General features: G+C 36.0%; 1 protein-coding gene across 4 annotated transcripts in view; it reads left to right on the top strand.

Annotated features, from left to right (window-relative positions):
* Window positions 1-19,950, top strand: part of wake (wide awake) — an 883,946-nt gene that overhangs the window by 775,895 nt on the left and 88,101 nt on the right. Inside the window, exon 1 of one of the 4 annotated variants that reach the window (XM_069828857.1) lies at window positions 2,089-2,112. The exons of 2 other annotated variants lie outside the window; for them this stretch is intronic. The gene's annotated coding sequence lies outside the window, so the exon portion shown is untranslated. Of the gene's footprint in view, window positions 1-2,088; window positions 2,113-8,951; window positions 9,503-19,950 lie in introns of those variants that run through there. One more of the 4 variants, XM_069828854.1, reaches the window with a different exon arrangement.

The following is a 19,950-nucleotide window of genomic DNA, read 5'->3' as shown; positions in this document are numbered from 1 at the left end:
CAATGTCCAAACAAACTAACTGTGTCACCATTGTGTGACAGTCAGGTCAAAACCAGTTAACTCCGCCTGCCGACTTCCCCGTCCGGCCGTAGGCGTTGCCTTATCAGTTGAGTCAGTTCCCGCCGCAGTTCTGGTCAGAAGATATTTGTCATTGTTCGCCCGTGGCTGAGTGGTTAGTCTCTCTACGTTCCATCTTGGCGACCCACGTTCTATCCCCGTTTGGATCATCATGCAGTTTGTGGTGGACACAGCGGGCGCGAAGGATTTTGTAGGAGTTCTCCCGTTTCCTCTCACCATTCACCTTCACTCTGCGAGGTCCAGGGCCAGGCCTTCAGAACACATTAAAAATGTCGGAAAATTGTACGCATTCGTATTTAATAAAAAATTATTTTTATTATTATTATTATTATTATTATTATTATTATTATTAATGTAACTATCATTAAAGAATTATATATATACACCATTTGAAAAAAATACAGGCGACAACTGATTTTATCTCTATGATTTGTACCAGGATAATTGTATTAGAGTAACGGATATCCTCTCTTACTTACTTATAAATGGCTTTTAAGGAACCCGGAAGTTCATTGCCGCCTCACATACCCCGCCATCGGTCCTATCCTGTGCAAGATTAATCCAGTCTCTATCATCATATTCCACCTTCCTCAAATCCATTTTAATATTATCCTCCCATCTACATCTCGGCCTCCCCAAAGGTATTTTTCCCTCCGGTCTCCCAACTAACACTCTATATGCATTTCTGCATTCGCCCATACGTGCTACATGCCCAGCCCATCTCAAACGTCTGGATTTAATGCTACTAATTATGTCGGATGAAGACTACAGTTGTACGTTGTGTAACTTTCTTCATTCTCCTGTAACTTCATCCCTCTTAGTCCCAAATATTTTCCTAAGAACCTCATTCTCAAACACCCTTAATCTTTGTTCCTCTCTCAAAGTGAGAGTCCAAGTTTCACAACCATATAGAACAACCGGTAATATAACTGTTTTATAAATTCTAACTTTCAGATGTTTTGACAGCAGACTAGATGACAAAAACGTCCCAACCAAATATTAACAGACATTTCCCATATTTATTCTGCGTTTAATTTCCCCCTGAGTGTCATTTACATTTGTTACTGTTGCTCCAAGATATTTGAATTTTTCCGCCTCTACAAAGGATAAATCTCCAATTTTTTATTTCCATTTCGTACAATATTCTGGCCACTAGACATTATACTTTGTCTTTTCGGGATTTATTTCCAAACCTATCGCTTTACTTGCTTCAAGTAAAGTTTCCGTGTTTTCCCTAATCGTTTGTGGATTTTCTCTTAATATACTCACGTCATCCGCAAAGACAAGCAGCTGATCTAACCCGTTCAATTCCAATCCCTCTCTGCTATCCTGAACTTTCCTAATGGCATATTCTAGAGTGAAATTAAAAAGTATAGGTGATAGTGCATCTCCTTGCTTTAGTCCGCAATGAATTGGAAAAGCATCAGATAGAAGCTGGCTTATACGGACTCTGCTGTAAGTTTCACTGAGACACAATTTAATTGATCGAACTAGTACGGATATCCTCTCTAAATAAAGAAAAAGACTCGCCACTGATTCTGCTCCTTTGGATGATTTCTACAGTTGCATTAATATAAATTAAGGAGTGCGCTTTCTATCTAAAAACACGAGCCGCCAATGATGCTGCACCTTTACATGATTTTCGTTCTAGCTGTCAAGTGTTTCAATACATATCCTTGGCTCTGCACTCCGGGAACAGAATCGTGACCAATGTTCAGTTACGAGCTCGGAGTTGCTGTGGCAACACGTTAAGTCAGTGAGATTTGGAAGAGATTTAAACCAGGAAATTATCTCATACAAACAGTTCCTCGAAAGTTGCTCGGATTCATATTTCGTCCGTTCAAAACGGCAGTTCTTAGGAAGAGTGCCAGTTTATGTCTCGTCTTTGACTAGTGATTCCCACTTAAAAGACGAGTAGATTCGTGGAAACAGACATAAACGAAGTATAAGTTATTAAAATTGAAAGTCTACAAAATCGTAAAGCAAGACATCATGATGACTGAGGATGGAGAAAGTATTTTTCTGCACGATGAGGTGAGTGTATGAGTATGCCTTGAATAGTATTTATGGTATACAAAATGAAAGAGGACTGAATAGGGTAATTTTAAGAGATGAATCAGGGTAGTGAGTTAAACATGAAAGTCTAATATAATTGGGCCTTTTGTTAACAGGTTTTGAGAAAAGCGGCATTTTTAATTGTCTTTTGGAAAGCGTATTTCAGGGAAACGGGAGACGTTGAGGAGATGATATTCTAGGATTTTATGAAGTACCAATAAATGTGTCCTTTATTGGTCTGTTACGTAACATTGACTGTAACAAAGTGTGTGACAGGAAGACGTGACAGTTCGCCGTATGTCCGACCATGAAACGAGCGGGCCCGGGTTCAAATTCTGATTGGAACAAGGTACCTGGTTCAGGTTTTCTCCAAGGTTTTCCCACATCCATGAAAAGCAAATACCGGGTATCTTTCGGCACTGGACCTTGGACTCATTTCGCTAGCATAATCACCTTCAACTCACTCAGGCGCTAGATAATGATAGTGGTTGATAAAGCGTAGTATTAAAGAAAGACGTGACAACCGTGTATCCAGTGACGCTAGAATCAAGTCGGAAGTAAGACTAGGGCGGGAAGGAGGAAATGCACGACCACCAATGTCCATCTGTGATGTGTTAGGTTATTGAACCTTTCGTGCACTTACGTGCATACAGTTTAATAGGTGTTACCTTGCGACTCAAACGCTATTTGTTACGTGAACATGTGTTGTAATGTTGCCATCAGTTCGCTTTTATTTATATGAACATCTCAAAAAACGTTCAAAAACGACCACATGATAGACTATTAGAATTTTATGTTCAACTCATCTCCCTAATTCATCTCTCAAAAGGACCTTATTCAGTTCCCTTTTGTTCCTTATAAAGAACTTTGAAATAAATAATAGACACATATTGTAGTAGGACTCATATGGTATGGTATCGACACGACTCCGAATATCGACCTTAAGCTTTGGTTTTTCTGAACCGACGCATGCGACGTGCGAGGCCCGTCTCGCACAAATCCGGACTACATGAGAGGTAGTGAGTGGTTTCTATAGTTGCGAGGTGTGCAGACCTCGCATCTCGCAGTTATAGAAACAACTCACTATCTCTCGTGTAGTCCGGATTTGTGCGAGACAGGCCTCGCACCTCGCACGTCGCATGCGTCGGTTCAGAAAAACCAAGACTTAAGATAGCATTGAACACAGGTGTAGCTCAAACGGTAGCAAGTTGAACTCGATAATGAGGCTGCACTCAAACGTGGGTTGGAATCCCGCTTGGGCTGATTACCTACTTGGTTTTCTTCCGAAATTTTCCCTCACTGTAAGGTAATGTCAGATAATAATTAATACAAGGCGAATCTTCGGACTCATTTTTCAAATACTATCTTGCTATCACACATTCACAGACGCTTGGTAACCTCGTACTTGATAAAGTATCGTTAAATAGCCGACTAGAAAATATAACCAAGGAATGGTTTAGCAGCAGGCATACAAGAGATGGCTTCTCATCGAAGAGGACTGGAGTTTGACTCTGAGAATATCATATGCGATTTATCATTATACCAGAAGCAGAAGTAGTAGCATTAACTAATTGTTCCACCTCCAGATTAAATTGATTATTTCAATAGATGTTATAGCTTTCTAATGCTCTTTGTAATCGACTCTCTTAAATTAATGACAAAAAAATCTGTATGATCAGACTATATTAAATATGTGACTGGTAATACAATAAAGCTCATCATGTTTGAGAAGCAAAGGAAACATTACGTTGTTGAGAAATATGCACAGCTGAATTCAAGGTGTATTCCCCTTTTTCGCAAGTGCTACAACTAAAGTGACAACTGATAACCAATATTAATAGAATTTTGCGCGGAGGAATTTATTATTTCAAAACGAGAAATGTAAATAAGCAAATCAATTGTTAACTTACATTTTTTATATATTAGTTTACAATTCTGAAGATAGATTTTTACCTTTTAATGAATTTTAGTTGATTAATTTAATGAGGGTGAAGAATCAAACTTCAGTTTGAACTCAAAAAATGATCAGTGATTTCAGGTGCTTCATGTGTTCGCAATTCAGTTCTAAAAAGAGGTTAAGAGTGCAGTTATATGTACTTACAAATATTCCTCTAATGGTATTATCATATATTTTACATAATTATGGTGACACTTCTACTAGCGTACTCGGGTTAATATTTTTAGAACGGTTAGTTGTACAATTGAAGGGTTCAGAGCCATAGTGGGCCAAGCGCCATTTATTAAAAACGGAGAAAGCAAGGGTTAAAGTTAAGTGAATACCATAGTTTAATGAAGACCGACATATCATTTAGTTTTAATTTGTATACTTTATATTACTTGCTATATGTTTCCATTGAATTATGGTAATAACTTCATTTTAACCCTTGTTTTCTACGGTTTTAGTAATTGGCGCTTGGCCCACTATGGTTCTGAACCCTTCAATTCCTCTAACACGTAGACCCTAATGTTTGTGCCATACAGTACACGTGGTCCCTAGTAACATACGATTCACCTTATTACAGTGACACTTCCACAAGCTCATTCCATTAATACGAGTACTTCAGAATGTTTAGTTGTACAGTTCCTAGACACGCAACCCCTAATGTTAGTATCATACAGTATAATTATACCGTATCCGAAAAAAAAAAACATTTTACTGTTTGCTTAATTAATTATGATGTAATCACACAAGTGTTTTAATCTGAAACATAAATTCAAAAAGTTTGTCAAATGGTGTTAATAGCCACCAACATCTGGCATGTGGTTCTATCTGGCGACTTACTATCGAGAAGCCTCTTTGCTCTTTTTTGTCATAATGAAGGCACAATGCATTAAGTAGTCCATTGAAACAGAATCGGATAAGGCAGTTAAACGATGGTTTAAGACGCTGCGTAAAAGGAAATTACCATCAAGATCGACCATTCATGCTTGGTAGGAAAAATGTATGGTATTGTAATTGTAACCATAAGGTAGGGTTACCACCCGTCTGGCAAAAGGAGGACATGTCCTCTTTTTTTAACCATTTTATCCTGTCCGGCAGGCATTAAAAAAAATAAATGTCCAGAATATCGCATTTCAACTAGAATTAATATGAATGTTGAATAATGTGCGATATTATGCATAGAATATCTAAACAAATAGTGAAAACCTATGAAAGAATTTTTAATTGCTTTCAATGATTGAAGCTGGAACACAAAAAAAACATACAATATGATGACCTACTGACATATTGAATACTTACACTCTAAAAATGTCACTATTCATGATTATAAGCTATTTTATCAATTTTATTCTGCAATATACAAAGATATGCCAATCAAGTTAATTTTGACAAAGATTTAAGTTTAGATAAACAATGGTGCAAATTCTTCAATTCCAATAGTTCCGCAAGCACTGAAATTTTCTCAGAACTCTTAAAAATATGTCAGTTCTATTCATTTATCCCAAGTCACAATGGAAGTGTTGAGAGAGTATTTCCCTAATATCTGCTCAATGGACAAAAGAACGAAATCGCATGCTAACGGAGACAGTCAGAGGTATCATCATGGTGAAATATAATTTCAAGGACATAGTTATTTGTTACAGAATATAAGTTTGTCTCTTCAGGCACTTGTGCACAAAGTGGGCTCCACCGATAAGTAGGATACAGATGTAATACCGATCCAGTAAACTAATGAGAAAACTAACTAAAGTAAGCCATTATTTTTATCCTTAATTTTGTTCATACCAATTTTTAAAAAGTCCTCCTTTTTCAGCAATGTCCTCTTATTTTAGATTCCATGTCCTCCTATAGTATTTATTCTCATGGTAACCCTAGCATAAGGTGGGATATAGACAACCTAGGAAAGTCAGGTGAAAAAGTCAGACGAGTGCCACAGTCGTATCTTCGAAGTCTACGAAAGTCAACTTTTCATGAGTTATATGCCATTAAACATTTAAATTGTACCCTTACAAACTACAAATCATAAAGGCAATTACGAATTATGATAGAATTTCCCGATACGAGTTTGCAGTCGCTATGCTTCAATCAGTGGATCAGAAGAAAACATTTCTTTAGAATTAATAAAATAATTAATAAAAAATTTCAGACGCTTAAGGTTGGAAAACCCCATTTCACTGTAAAGCACGAGAGAGGCAGTCCGAAATTTAATGTTTTATACGTAGTGTGTTACGAGTACGTGATAAATGTATGGAAGCATTTTTCTTTCATGAACCAGCCACTAGCGACACATTTACGTGGACAAGCTCGGAAATTTTGTCTGTTCATAGCAAGAAACCTAATATGTTTTAGCAAAATAACACCTCAACATATTGGGCGTTCATCGTATGTGATTTCCTGAACAAGACATTCCCAAATCGCTAGTTTGGCCGTGGTTTTTCCATCAATTGGCCATCAAGATCACCAGACCTACGACTTTTTCCTATGGGATTTTATCAAGGACCGTAGGATACTATGGTACTGGATAGTTGATTTAGAAGACTTGACTAGGAGGATTACAGCAGTAACTACCGAAATTGATGCGGATATGCACTCTTTGACACAGAAAATGGTCGTTCTCCTGTAGCGTGAATTTGTCTAAGTGTCGTTCGGGTTATCGCAAGATTCACACGGGGTAATATTAAGCATCGAGGTCCGAGGATGAAGACAGGTTGTAACAGCGACGTATCTGTATGTTACGAAATGACATATTCTCTACGAAGTCTTTATGCCTTAGCGATAGAGTTCTTTCTTTTCATTACAAAGACTGGGCTTCAGATCTCTCTATGTGAAACGCACGTGTGTAAATATAGCGAACACGATGATCCCCGAGCTATTCCGAAGTGGGGCTTAGTCTCTGAACAGTTTCAGTGTCAAAGGGTGTACATGGCAGGAACTGGGATATCGTCTAGATATTGTAGCAACAAATCGCGCTCATGTCGAATGTTTGTAAATGCACAAAAAATCTTTTAAGTCTGATATATGTTATTATGCCTAGATTGTAAATTTAGAATGAGTATTGAATGTTCTCTGAGCAATCAAAGTTGTAAAAGCCTTTTTCGTACATAAGGTATAACAATATTATAGTGCTCTTGTACTAATAGCCTATATCCGTTAATGTGTTAAAATGGTCCCTCTACACGTGGTCTCTAAATTTACGAGGAAACCTATCTCAGTATTTTCATAATTATCAGATTAGCCGTAGCAGGGTACACATTATTTTATACGAGTAAAGTAAAGTAAATTAGACTGAACAACCAGGCCCACTGCATATGTACTAAAACTCAAAATGTTAATGGGGAATTCTATGATTTCCTACTATTTCTAAAATATTCAAACTAATATGCAATATAAGTGTCACTAAAAGTAGAAAACTAAAACCAAGGACCACATGTCAATCAATTGCAGAACCAACCATTCTAAAAACCATTATACCTGAATATGTTACTAGAAGAGTCACTGTGTAATGTAACAATACTATATAATGACTCTTCTAGTAGGATATTCGGTTAGAGTGGTTTTCAGAATGGTTAGTTGTATAATAAACTGTCACGTGATCCTTGGTTTTTGTGTATCCTGCAACGGCTCACATGATAATTATGTAAACACTGAAGCAGGTTTTCTTTGAATACTGCCAATTTTCTTGCCATTACTAGAGTGACCAGACGTCGTCTTTTGTCCAGACATGTCCTCCTTTTTAGGCCTTTGTCCAGATCCGGGCGGATTTTTTAAAAATCAAGAAATGTCCTCGTTTTCGTAACTTGTATGCCTGATATTTTGAAGTTATCTGATTTGAGGCCTTTTAAAAGTAATTTATCTGTAAGCAGTATCAACGGAATGTACTCTTTTTCTCCTCTTTAATAATTATAGTTCCCTTGACTTTCATAAATAGCTAACTGTAAAATTCTTATTATTTTTATCATAATTATATTGTAATAAAATAGATATGAACATACTTTTGAGTATGAAATAAGCCTAAATCTGTACTGTAAATATTTTGTAATAAAATAGATATTGACGTAATTTAAAGTATAATATAGGCGTAGCTCAGTCGGCTAAGGCCCTAGGTTGCCGATTCGGAGCTGCGCTCGGGCGCGGGTTCGATCTCCGCTTGGATTGAGTACCTGGTTGATTTTACGTGATTTTCTCCAACCATAAGGCAAATGTCAGGTAATCTATGGCGAATCCTTGACCTCATCTTCCCAAGTATCTCGCTATCACCAATCCCATCGACGCTAAATAACAAAGTAGCTGATACAGCGTCGTTAAATAACCAATTAAAAATAAACATGTCTAAGTACATAATATTTTCTGTCCTCATTTTTCGAACAATGTCCTCCTTTTTGAAGCTTTGTGTCCTCTTTTTTTATCGAAGTGAATTTGGTCACCCTAGCCATTACATAATATATTATTCCATCACCTGTGAATTCCCTTTTTTTTTTTTTTTTTTTTTTTTTTTTCTAGGAACGTTTAAGAATTAGAACATAAAATATACTAATGCTAACGACAGTATTTGAATCTATAAACGTTGCTTTCCACAGAACGTCAGAGCTGTCTCTTCACCATTTAGTACACTACAACCGGGAACTTTGACTGGCTGCCGCATTTTGTCGGTGAGGGGAAAAGAGGGGAAGGAACGAGTTTACAACGTTTCCGTAACAAGCCTAGATAAGAAAAATGTCGACATGGTAATCTAAGTTGTCTTTACACATCCTTCTTCATTGCTCATACTCTGAATTCCATGTAGTGTGTTGTGTATACGCCATTTCCCCTACCGAGTTACAGCCACATGGTTTCCAAGCATTGTAGCAGTTTGTATACAACTTCCCCCTAGTTACACACACACAAAAAAAGAAAGCTTGCAGTAGTTGTCGCTAGGATGTGACACATATAGTGAGCAACGTCCTAGCAGAGCGAAGAGATTTGACTAGCGTGCGGGACTAATTAAAATACACACCGCACATCGTGTGCGTGTAGGCTCAACCATCCTCTGCTTTTGGCATTCCGGTTTCTTTTTTTATTGCGCTGTTGTTGGACAGCCTGACGACGGCTGTCAGTATAGTTCTCGCTTCGGTGGTATAAGTGATAGCAGGGCACTCGTGTTGTGAGAATAAATGATGGGAGAAACGGAAGGCAGTGAAGAAACAGACAAGAAATGTGACAGAAATGTAGTAGAAAGGTGAAAAATGTGTAACTAAACAAACAAAAATGTGAAAATTACAGTGTGTATAGCAACAAAAAAGTGTGCGTGTGAGGTGGTTGTTATGACAACTGTGTTAGTGTGTTAAAAATGTCATCGATTAAGCAAGAAAATTTCCAAATATTTTTTTAAATTTAAATGCAGTTCACCTGAAATCTACAGCTATTCTGGGGAAATGGGCGTGAACAAAGGTTTGATAGAATATTGAATAACCGTAAGACACACTGTTTGACAGACAAATTATTTTACTTTCTTCTTGTTGTTGTAGAAAATTACGACATTTATCTTTTGTATCCTATCTACAAAATATTTATCAGTAAATAATTGGAAATTAATTTGCTTTCTACAGTTAATCACAGCGTTAGTTATATGTCAGATTTTAAGGAGGTGTGGCTAATGTTAATATTTAATTTCGTTGTTGTGGCTATATGTGTTGTAAAAGCATATTTAATGGGTTAGGTACAGCTTACAGCAGTAAAATTTTGGAAAAATTCAACATTTTTTTCCTCCATTCTTGTATCTTGTACAATAATGAAAATTACTATGTGTAAAACATTGTCCTGCTATATGAAAAAATATTTTTGCGATTTAAAAAAACTATTCATATATTTATATTATTTTTTTTAATTCAGTTCGCTGTGCAGTGGTGAAGCGTTTCTCACATAACTCAAAAACTATCCAACATTCTGTGATTTGTCTGTATTTATGCATGTCATATCTACAATATGATGCAAGATCACTTCTCTACCTTTTATAGATTGTGTGATAAAAAATAAATTCATTTTAAAAATGGTCATATATCAGTATTTTCTTCTAACACAAAATAAAAAAAATATATATATTATTTATTAAGGAATGCAGTTGAAAGAACATGATATAGTAAACATGAGTTTCATCAATAAAATAAAAGTGAGAGAACATGAAAAAGTTAACAAGTTTATGAATTATGAGGGAAACGCTTCATCACTGCACAGCGAACTGCCACCATTTTTTCATATAACAGAAGGACCGTGTTTTACACATACTAATTTCCATTATTGTACAGGATGCAGGAATGGAGGAAAGAAATGTTCAATATTTCCAAAAATTTTACTACTGTAAGCTGTACTTAACGCCTTAAGTTACGATAATGCATATTCGAAGTAAATAAACATGACTACATAGGCTTATTTATTCCCAGGAAAATTTCAATATCTAAAAAATTGAATCTTGCACAACAGTATAATGTCAGAATTAAACCTTACTTAAATTTTAGTGCATAAATATGTGTCTGGTATAAATTGCGTTATATTGTAACAATACGAATTGTATTTGAAGTAACCAAACGCCACCGCATAGGCCTATTTATTTTCGAGAAATTTTCAAATTTTTAAATTTTGTATCTTGCACGATATACTACTGCATTTAAAGTAATTATGTTTTAAAGATTTACTTAGTATAAAACGATTTATACATTACCGGTATTTTTGTTAATTATCATCAAAAGAAATGCCAATTGTAAAGCATTTTATACTATGATAACTACTACGAAATCGGGTAGCAACCAGAATTCTTATATAGGCCTAAGTTATTGCGTTATTGTAACCAATGCAAATGAAAATGATCAAAGATTATTATTTACAGTGTGTCTTACATATAATTCATATTTACTGTAGTTGCCGATTAAATATTTAGTTAATGCCGCAGATTCGTTGATTGGTTGGTAGAAAGATTGATTAATTAATTGCTTGATTAATTTTATCGTCAAATATGTTTCTTTTTCTTTCTTCTTCTCTTACTCTCCTCAACCTCCCCATTTCTCTCCTTTCTCTCTATACATCTGCGGACAGAAGAAGGAGATGTATCTGATCGAAGAAGTTGCATCTAGGCCTAATCTTGTTAGGTCTCCCGGTCATGAAATCGACATTACTGAAGGCCAAAGCTGAGACATCACAGGAAATCACAATACAAAGAACAAACCCAGTGTCGTTGACAGATCAATTTATTTCATTGCCCACGTCGGGAATCGAACGTCGGAATGCTTGGTTGGGAAGCGCACGCATTGTTCACATGGCCAAAACGGCGTACCATTGCCAAAAGTATTACATTTATAACTAGTTAATCGCTAATTCAATTTCTGCGCATGTTTAATTTTGGTAAACATTTTTGGTGGCCTAAAAAGTAGTAAATGACTCCAAAAAAGAAAGAGGACTTGCAAAGAATTATGCAACGAGTGGTGATACACCGAGAGGTAAAAAGAAATTATTCATCACATCACTGTTCCATAAACGATGCAACATCACCATCACCAGCAACATCTGCTTCAAGCCTTGGACAGTTTTGCCCAATCAGTCTTCATTCAGGGTTGCAAACCAAAACTAGACATTAACAGCAGAATTTGACGATTTTTTGGTCAGCATTGCGCATGACAACATAAGACAAACACAGAATGAGAAACACATACCTAATTCCCATTTCAGTTTGGTTGATAGGCCTTCTCCTCTACTCACACTCCCAAGCATCAGTGAAGAGGAAGATGCTACTATCGATCTTACTAACGTTCGACTAATTGACTTTCAACATAGTGAAAAAATTATATTATTGAAAATGTTTTCTGATGACCTATATTTCGAAAGTCTATAGTAAACGTTTATATTTCATTTTATTGCTGTTTATATCAACTGGCATATTAAAAAGCTACTGAGAGCAGAAGGTAAATGTTTTCTCCACCGCTAGTTGCTACTCTACAGCATACACAATGGGACAATCTGCACTGTCACTCCCCCCCTGACTCTATAATAAACTAACATTCCTTACTATAATTATTAGTTGAAAATATTGTAAGAACGACACTAAAATATACTTAACCATGTAATTGTCAAACATCTGTGTCACTATATTTTATATTCACTTATGTAGGCCTACTTTTATTTTCTTGTGTGTACAACTTGGGGGGTTGCAGGTACAGTATAAGAGGCAACAGCTACCGCCCTGTTACTGACGAACTCAGGCCAAGTATAAGGGGAAAGAAATGCTTTCGCATCCTCTCAACTTGTATGAAATATCGTTTAGATCATCACGTCTTTGTCGGGAGCGAAATTATATTTCGTTGTATATATAGTCGGATATATTACCCGTATTTGTAAGTAATCTATAAATGCAAATGACAAATGACTACGCAACACAGTGAATACTAAGAATTCGCATTTACGAGCAGCTGCAAAACATAATGTAGGACCATAATATTACACATATTTCTTTAAACTGCTTACACAATGTACGTATGTACATTAAAATATTGTTTTTAATGTCAAGCCAGACGCAAGAGTTACACAGAATATCCAAGTTAGGAGCAAAGCTTTCTGTAACAGCTGCACTAGGCCAGACAACCAAGACGAGGGAAGCAGAATAGTAATTACAAAAGAAAGGGGAAGGGAACCACAAAGAAATGCTACATAATAGAAGCGAATAAAGTGCCCACCAAATATTCATACAGCTCTTCATCCATTTACAAGCATGTATACAATCGCTACAAAGAATGTTATTCAAGCCGTCACGTGCTCGATTACAATGAATGAATGAATGAATGAATGATCATTCATCATTTATCACCATGGTGATACGTTTTTGTATAAAAATTGCGATCACCATTTCAGATTGAAGTCCGTCTAGAAATGATGAGCTCGTTTCCTTTAGATTTGGCCACTACCAGTTTTCTTTTGTTTAGTTTTTCTCACCAAATATTATCGCTTTATTACATCACAAAATCAACAATGAAATAATATATTACGATACAAAATCAACAATGAAATAATATATAACGATACAAAATCAACAATGAAATAGTATATTACGATACAAAATCGAGGAAAAGTTTGAAAAACGAGCAGAGCTCGTTTTTCAATTTCTGAAATTTTGTAATGCACTCCACAAAGATGTACTGTACAACATTATTTTACAAGATCATATTTTTAAAATCGCAAATACAATATATTTTGCATTGAAAATTTAGAGCAATATTATTCCAAAGTCTGGAAAAACTAAACTGTAATGGTAACTAAGTAACAAGATAGATAGATAGATAGATGGATTTCTCGAATAATATTATACATACAGATGTTATATTATCATAATTTTCTCTTAAATTCAAAATTCAATGCACGGGTCTTCTGACCGTACGTGCTTTGTATCTAAAACAAGTCCTACTTTGTAGATTTCACCCCCCCCCCTCACCTATAGTTAGATCCAACCACTCTCCAAAAGAACACACAGATTAAAATAAAAATGACACAAACAAAACACATTATATAATATATCCTAACCTAAACAGGCATAAAAGTGTATAATTGAGTATCCATTCGTCAGTTCGCATCACAAATTTCAACAGCTGGAGTTCTAATCTGTCTCTTCTTCAAGAGGAACAATCCAGTTTTCTGTTCTCATTCTCTATTCCCCATGAGGTCAAGACATGCAAGCGAACTCCTATTCTGACTTGGCATCGAGGGTGGTAGATATTTTTTTCGGATATGTTCCAATTCGACACACAATATATGTCGAGGAGTCCTTTTCTCCGCACAGTGAACGAAGGCGCTCTCTTTATTCGTTGACAATTTTTTTATCCCTAATGGGTATATTTCAGTATAATTTTATGTTATGAAGAATAATTTCCCTAGCAACAAGTTTCTGTATGGGAAATCTAACTTTTAAGGCCTAACAACAATAGCTGTAAATACAATAAAACTACGATAGTGCAAAAAAGTGTTATTAAGCAAATAGTAAATGGGTAGTAGTACGGATCGATATTGAACGGAAGAACTAACCGATAGAGATCGATGAGACAGGCATACAGAAGACACACAGACACAAAAACAAACAGACATGTAGACAGATGAGTAAATCCAAATACTGTAAATGGATAAGCAGGTAGTAAGACAGGTTAGACAGACAGACAGAGACAGACCGGACGGACAGACAGACGACAGACAGACAGACAGACAGACATATACATAGATAGGCCATGAAATATCATCATCTACCAACCAAGTGTTAGACCACGTGGACCTTCACGATCCCATATCATCTCTTAGCCGAGCGATAAGACTCGAAAGCAATAAGAAAAGTCCTCCCAGTGGGTTGCTGGCCAACATAGGGAGCAAGTCTATTGGTAGGGCTGCTTCCTTTCGGCCTCTAGACAGACACAGAGAACAGCATTTCCTCTGTTTTAAATGTTGCAGTTATCCCGCTGATACTCGGGCGCCAGAGCCTCGTTACTGTAAACGGGGTATACCACTTATATTAAATATAAAACCAGTAAATGAAATGTTTAATGTACATCTATATATATATATATATATATAGTCGGCTAGATCATACACCCAAAACAGCCATTTGTATGTAATTAACCATAAGAAACTTGAATGAGGAAACCATATAAAAAAATGTAACAAAAAGTTCCCAACAATTCTTCAAATGGAAGAAAACTACCTAGCCTACCCAAAATTACGAATAGAAAGTTAGACTGAAGTCAGCGGTGTGAGAGTAATGGGAGGTCTCTTTTTCCGAGGCCGTATTCGGGCATTGATTCTAATCCCGCGTATATTGACTGTACTTTGGTTTTAACGTACAGTCTTTCTCTTCTCTAGATAAGAAGGCTAAGTTGGGAATTGGCCGTCACGGAAAAATGCAACCCACTCTCGCTTCTTCTTCTCATCTTCTCTTTGTTCTCTTTGTATTCGGCTTGTTCACCTTGTATTCCCCTAGTTATTTTGTCCTCTTGTTATCCTTGTATTTCCCTTGTCCTTATTGTCTTCCCCTCTTTCTTCTTCTAGGCTATTGGACTTGTTCTCCTTGTATTCCTGTTTTCCCTTATATTTCCTCTGTCATCCTTGTCTACATTATCCTTATATTCCCTTTGTTTCCCATGTATTTCACTTGTTCTCCTATTCATCCCCTTGTTATCCTTCTATTCCCCTTATGCTCATTGCGTTTCCTTTGTTCTCATATTCCCCTTGCTTTCCTTGTCGTCACCTTGTTCTCGTGTTTCCCTTGTTCGCCTTGTGTTCCCTTTGTCATCCTTGTCTTCCCTTGTCCTCCTTGTCTTAATTTGTCCTCCTTGCCTTCCTTTTACTCTTCTTGTGTTCCCCTTGTTCTCCTTTCCTTAACGTTGTTCTCTTTGTCTTATACTTGTTCTCCATGTCTAACACTTGTTCTCTTTGTCTTACCCTCGTCCTAGTCTTACTCTTGTTCTTCTTGTCATATCCTTGTTATCCTAGTCTTACCTTGTTATCCTTATATTCCACTTGTCCATATTGTATTCCCCTGTTTTCCTTGCCGTTACCTTGTTCCCTTTGTGCCGTTGTTTTCCTTGTGTTCCTCTTGTCCTTGTGTTCTCTTGTTCTCCTTGTCTTCTCTTGCTCTCCTTGTCGGCCTCTTGTTCTCCATGTCTTACCCTTGTTCTCTTTGCCTTACACTTGTTTTCCTTATTTTACCCTTGTTGTCCTAGTCTTACCCTTGTTCTCCTTGTCTTATTCTTGTCCTAATCCTCTCTTATTATCCTTGTGTTCCCCTTGTCCCTGTATTTACACTGTTTTTCTTACCATCACCTTTTTTTTCTACGTTTTCACTTGTCCTCCATGTGCTCCCCTTGTTTTCCTTGTGTTCCCATGTATTTGCTTTGCTTTCCTTGCCGTCACCTTGTTCTCGTTGCCGTCCCCTTGTGAAATCGCACGCACACGTAGTTTTATTTAAAACTATGCAGCATAGTAAAGTTATGCAACTATTTCCTCGAGGTTTTCGTTATCAATCTCGAGAAAATCAACAATTATTATTGTGAGGCGAATGTTTGATAATTCCACTTATTTCGTCATCACCAATTTAACTGATCCTAGATAACCAAGCTGTTAATACAGAATCTGTAATAACCGATTAAAAACGTCGAATGACGAAAGAGTAGATAAGCAGAGCGAGCAAATTTTTTTTTTACGGTGGGAACGGATAACGACAATGATTATGATCATGGTAAATAAGTAAATACTTTATAGTCCACACAAAGAATACTTCCGATGTTGTAATACACTTAGTTTTACTAGATGCTTCTATAAATTGCTAATTTACTAGCTTAGCTTAGGAATAACGTGCTGGTTTCGTGATTCGAGGCTGTGCTGAAGCGTGGGTTCGAATTCTGCTTGTTTCTCCCCCGCCCTCGAGGATTTATCCCAACCGTAAGACAAATGTCAGGTTAATCTTATCTCGATCTTATCTCGCCAAAATACCTTTTCATCATCGCCAATTTCACCGGCTCTAGATAACTTTATACTTGATTGATCGTTAAATAACTGATCAAAGTTAATTAATTTTTGACATCCCCTATGGAAAAGTGGCCACGAAAGCAGTTTTATAACCATCAGCCCTGTGTTCAGCAAGGAGAGTTAAGATTCTAATATGCGCTTATGGTCCTGTAACATTCTGTTGTCATAAGCGGGATGACCTTGCGCCGTGCTGACCATTTGACCAAGAAATTCCTTCATGTGGATGTCTACTCTTGGTCCATACTCCCACAGGAGTGAGAACAGAACGAACTCCCTGACCAATCCTTTAAAACAGATCATGGTGGTAGCAGGAGCAGTGATAATGATGGTAATGGCGAAATGTACAATACGAGACTTCTGGCTATATTATTCCCGTTGCAAAGAAACCAGCATTAAAGATTTTTGTTCCCCTTCGCCACGTACAAATCTGCGAACATGGGTACCAATTGCAATCACAAAGTACGACAAGAATGTTTCTGTAGCAGGATGTTTAAAAGAATTTTCCATCAAAACAAATTAGCAGTAGTTTCAAGGACGTATTATGCTACGATATACAATATCTACAAACCAGATTGACTTGCGGAGCGGAGAAACCCATTTCCATACTTAATTTTACCTTAGTTGTTAGATTTACGTCATCAGAATTGATAGACAACGCAAGCGTTACAGCAAAGTTTTGCTATATTTGTGAGTAAAAATTAAGGTTGGACCTTCACCTGTGAATGATACAACCATCTATAAGTACATAGGGTAAAGGTTGCCAATAGTGTGATATGAGTAATATTGTGATAGTTCTTTTTGAGAATTTATTACAATTTTACTGAGCGAGAGGAAGATCGGTTTTTTGCGTCAACGTATTAAGGAAATGTTCGCGGACAAGTTTCTGCACAAAACCGGTCCTTCTCTCGCTCAGTAAAATTGTAATAAATTCTCAAAAAGAACTATCACAATATTACCAACTTTTACCCTATCATTAATTTATAATAATAATAAACTTATTTTTGTGAAGTTAGACATCTATTCGTGATTTTCGTCGGCATAAAGACGTTTCTATGCACATCGATATCAACCCATGCATTCTTTATTCCTTAAATGTATATTTTCATATTTAATCTGTATTAATCTATATACATATATGCAAAGAATTACAGCAAAATTGTATGCCTTTTCTCTGCCTCTGTTCATCCGTCCTTCCGTCCGGATATCCACCCATCCCATCCTTCCATCCATCCATCCATCCATCTAATCCGTTCGTTCGTCTATATATGTATCCATCCGTCCAACCACCTATCCATTCAAGAATCTGTCAGTCTGTCCATTCATCCACGAGTATAAGGTTTTAATAATCATTTTTCAGGTTTATCCTAAAGATTATAAATTTATTTTAAAGTTTCTCAATCATATAATTTATCTTTTTTTTTTTGCAAATTATTATTTGCTAATACATCTTGCAGAAGAAAATTTATGAACGTTTTCGCCAGATATTCAAAATCTTACAACGAAATCTAAACGTAAGTCCAATAAGATGTTCACAGTAATAAGCATAACAATGATTTAAATAACTAATCATGAGTTATACGTAATAAAATCTGATATTGATGTGAGAAATTCTCAATTTGGCTGATTTGTATAGTTTCGCGGACTTGCCGAAAAGTAAAAATATAAATATAAAATATTAATGTAAATTACATAGAATACATTTTGAATATCTGATGACGCCGTATAGGCGAAAACGTTCATAAATTTTCTTCTGTAAGGTGCATTAGCAAATAATAATTTGCAAAAAAATGATAAATCATATGATTGAGAAACTTTAAAATAAATTTGTACTCTTGAACTGATTTATCTGAAAAAATCAAAAATGAATTGTAAGATATTTACCCTAAAGCTTTATCCATTTCAACTGAACCAAATTAAAGAAGTGCCTAATTTCTCACGCCTTCTATTCTGTAGGTGAATTCATGACATACACCAACGCTTCATGAAATTGATACTAAAACCACAGTCTAGTCACTAAGCTCAATACGTAGTAAATATGCATCCATAGACAGTTGCTAACCACTAGGATCGCTACTATCGCCTCATCACAGACAATGCACAGTCTATTGCTCCTAGTACCCTCATAAACTCAAGCTTCGTGACTGTATATAGTATACTAGACTGTGCTAAAACATTATGTTGTACTAAGACACTATATTGTAAACCTCTTCTGTATGTATTTCAATTAGACTGTGACTATAAATTAAGACTTTACAGTAGTATTAAGTTTTTTGACTTGTTCCATATTCTAGTTGTGAAGCAATGTACGAATATCATGGAATGTTAATAAATACAGTACAATACACTAACACTAGACAGGCACGAGCAGCGGTCTCCGTGATTACGGATGGACATGACATTGACTTTCCATTTAAGGAACACGAAACATCCTGTTCATCACCATCATCATCAAACTATCATAGAGTTGGGCCATGTGAACAATTCCGGCCTCAATAACCCAGACGCCCTTCATTTCTTTTGCCCTTGAGAATTGATTTTGGAATTCTGTTCCTGTCCATTTTTCATTCATGTTCGGTCCAGTTAGTTCTGTACTTGTCGGCATTTTTTTTTTTTGTCGACCTGCATTACACATTTTCCACATGTATTTCAGGACTGTTTGATTTAATTTCAGGAAGCATAATTTAACAACTTAATATTTCAGAAAGCGTCATTTATATTTTAAATTAATCAATTTAATTTCAAAAAGTGTAATTGTATTTTAGAAATGATACATTGCATTTCAGGAAACATCTTCCGTATTTTAGAAATGATACATTGCATTTCAGGAAAAATCTTTTGTATTTCAGAATAAAAGTAGGCCTACATTGTATTTCAGAAAGTATCTTTTGCATTTCAGAAATAGTGCATTATATTTCAGAAAACATAATTTGTATTTCAGAAAGCGTCATATATATTTCAGACAAAGTAAATTGCATTCAGAAGTATTAACCCACAATTTGCTGTTTTCAAGATCTGTTCACTGTCCGAATTTCACTATGCTCTTTCATTGGATCACAAAGTACCAGGTATTTCAATACAGTAATTTTATAAAGTTTGAAGTTTCTTTTCTCCCTCGGATGGGATGCTATTGTTAAAAAGGTAGTAGATGGTAGATAGGGACAGTGCGAATCTCGTTAATCCAGCTGGACAAATTTTAAACATCAGTGTCTTAAGAAATCAGTGTCTGTATTAAAATGTTATTTCATTATGCAATTATCTGAAATACAAATTATGTTTGTATTTATTCACACTACAAATGGGTAAATATCCGGTGGAAGTGGTAACTTATTACACTCAATAATGACAATTAATAA

The sequence above is a fragment of the Periplaneta americana genome, chromosome 6 (assembly GCF_040183065.1).
Source record: "Periplaneta americana isolate PAMFEO1 chromosome 6, P.americana_PAMFEO1_priV1, whole genome shotgun sequence".
In the NCBI taxonomy this organism is placed as follows: domain Eukaryota; kingdom Metazoa; phylum Arthropoda; class Insecta; order Blattodea; family Blattidae; genus Periplaneta; species Periplaneta americana.
Note: the sequence above shows the minus strand (reverse complement) of the source record. Positions and strands in the feature narration are given on the sequence as shown.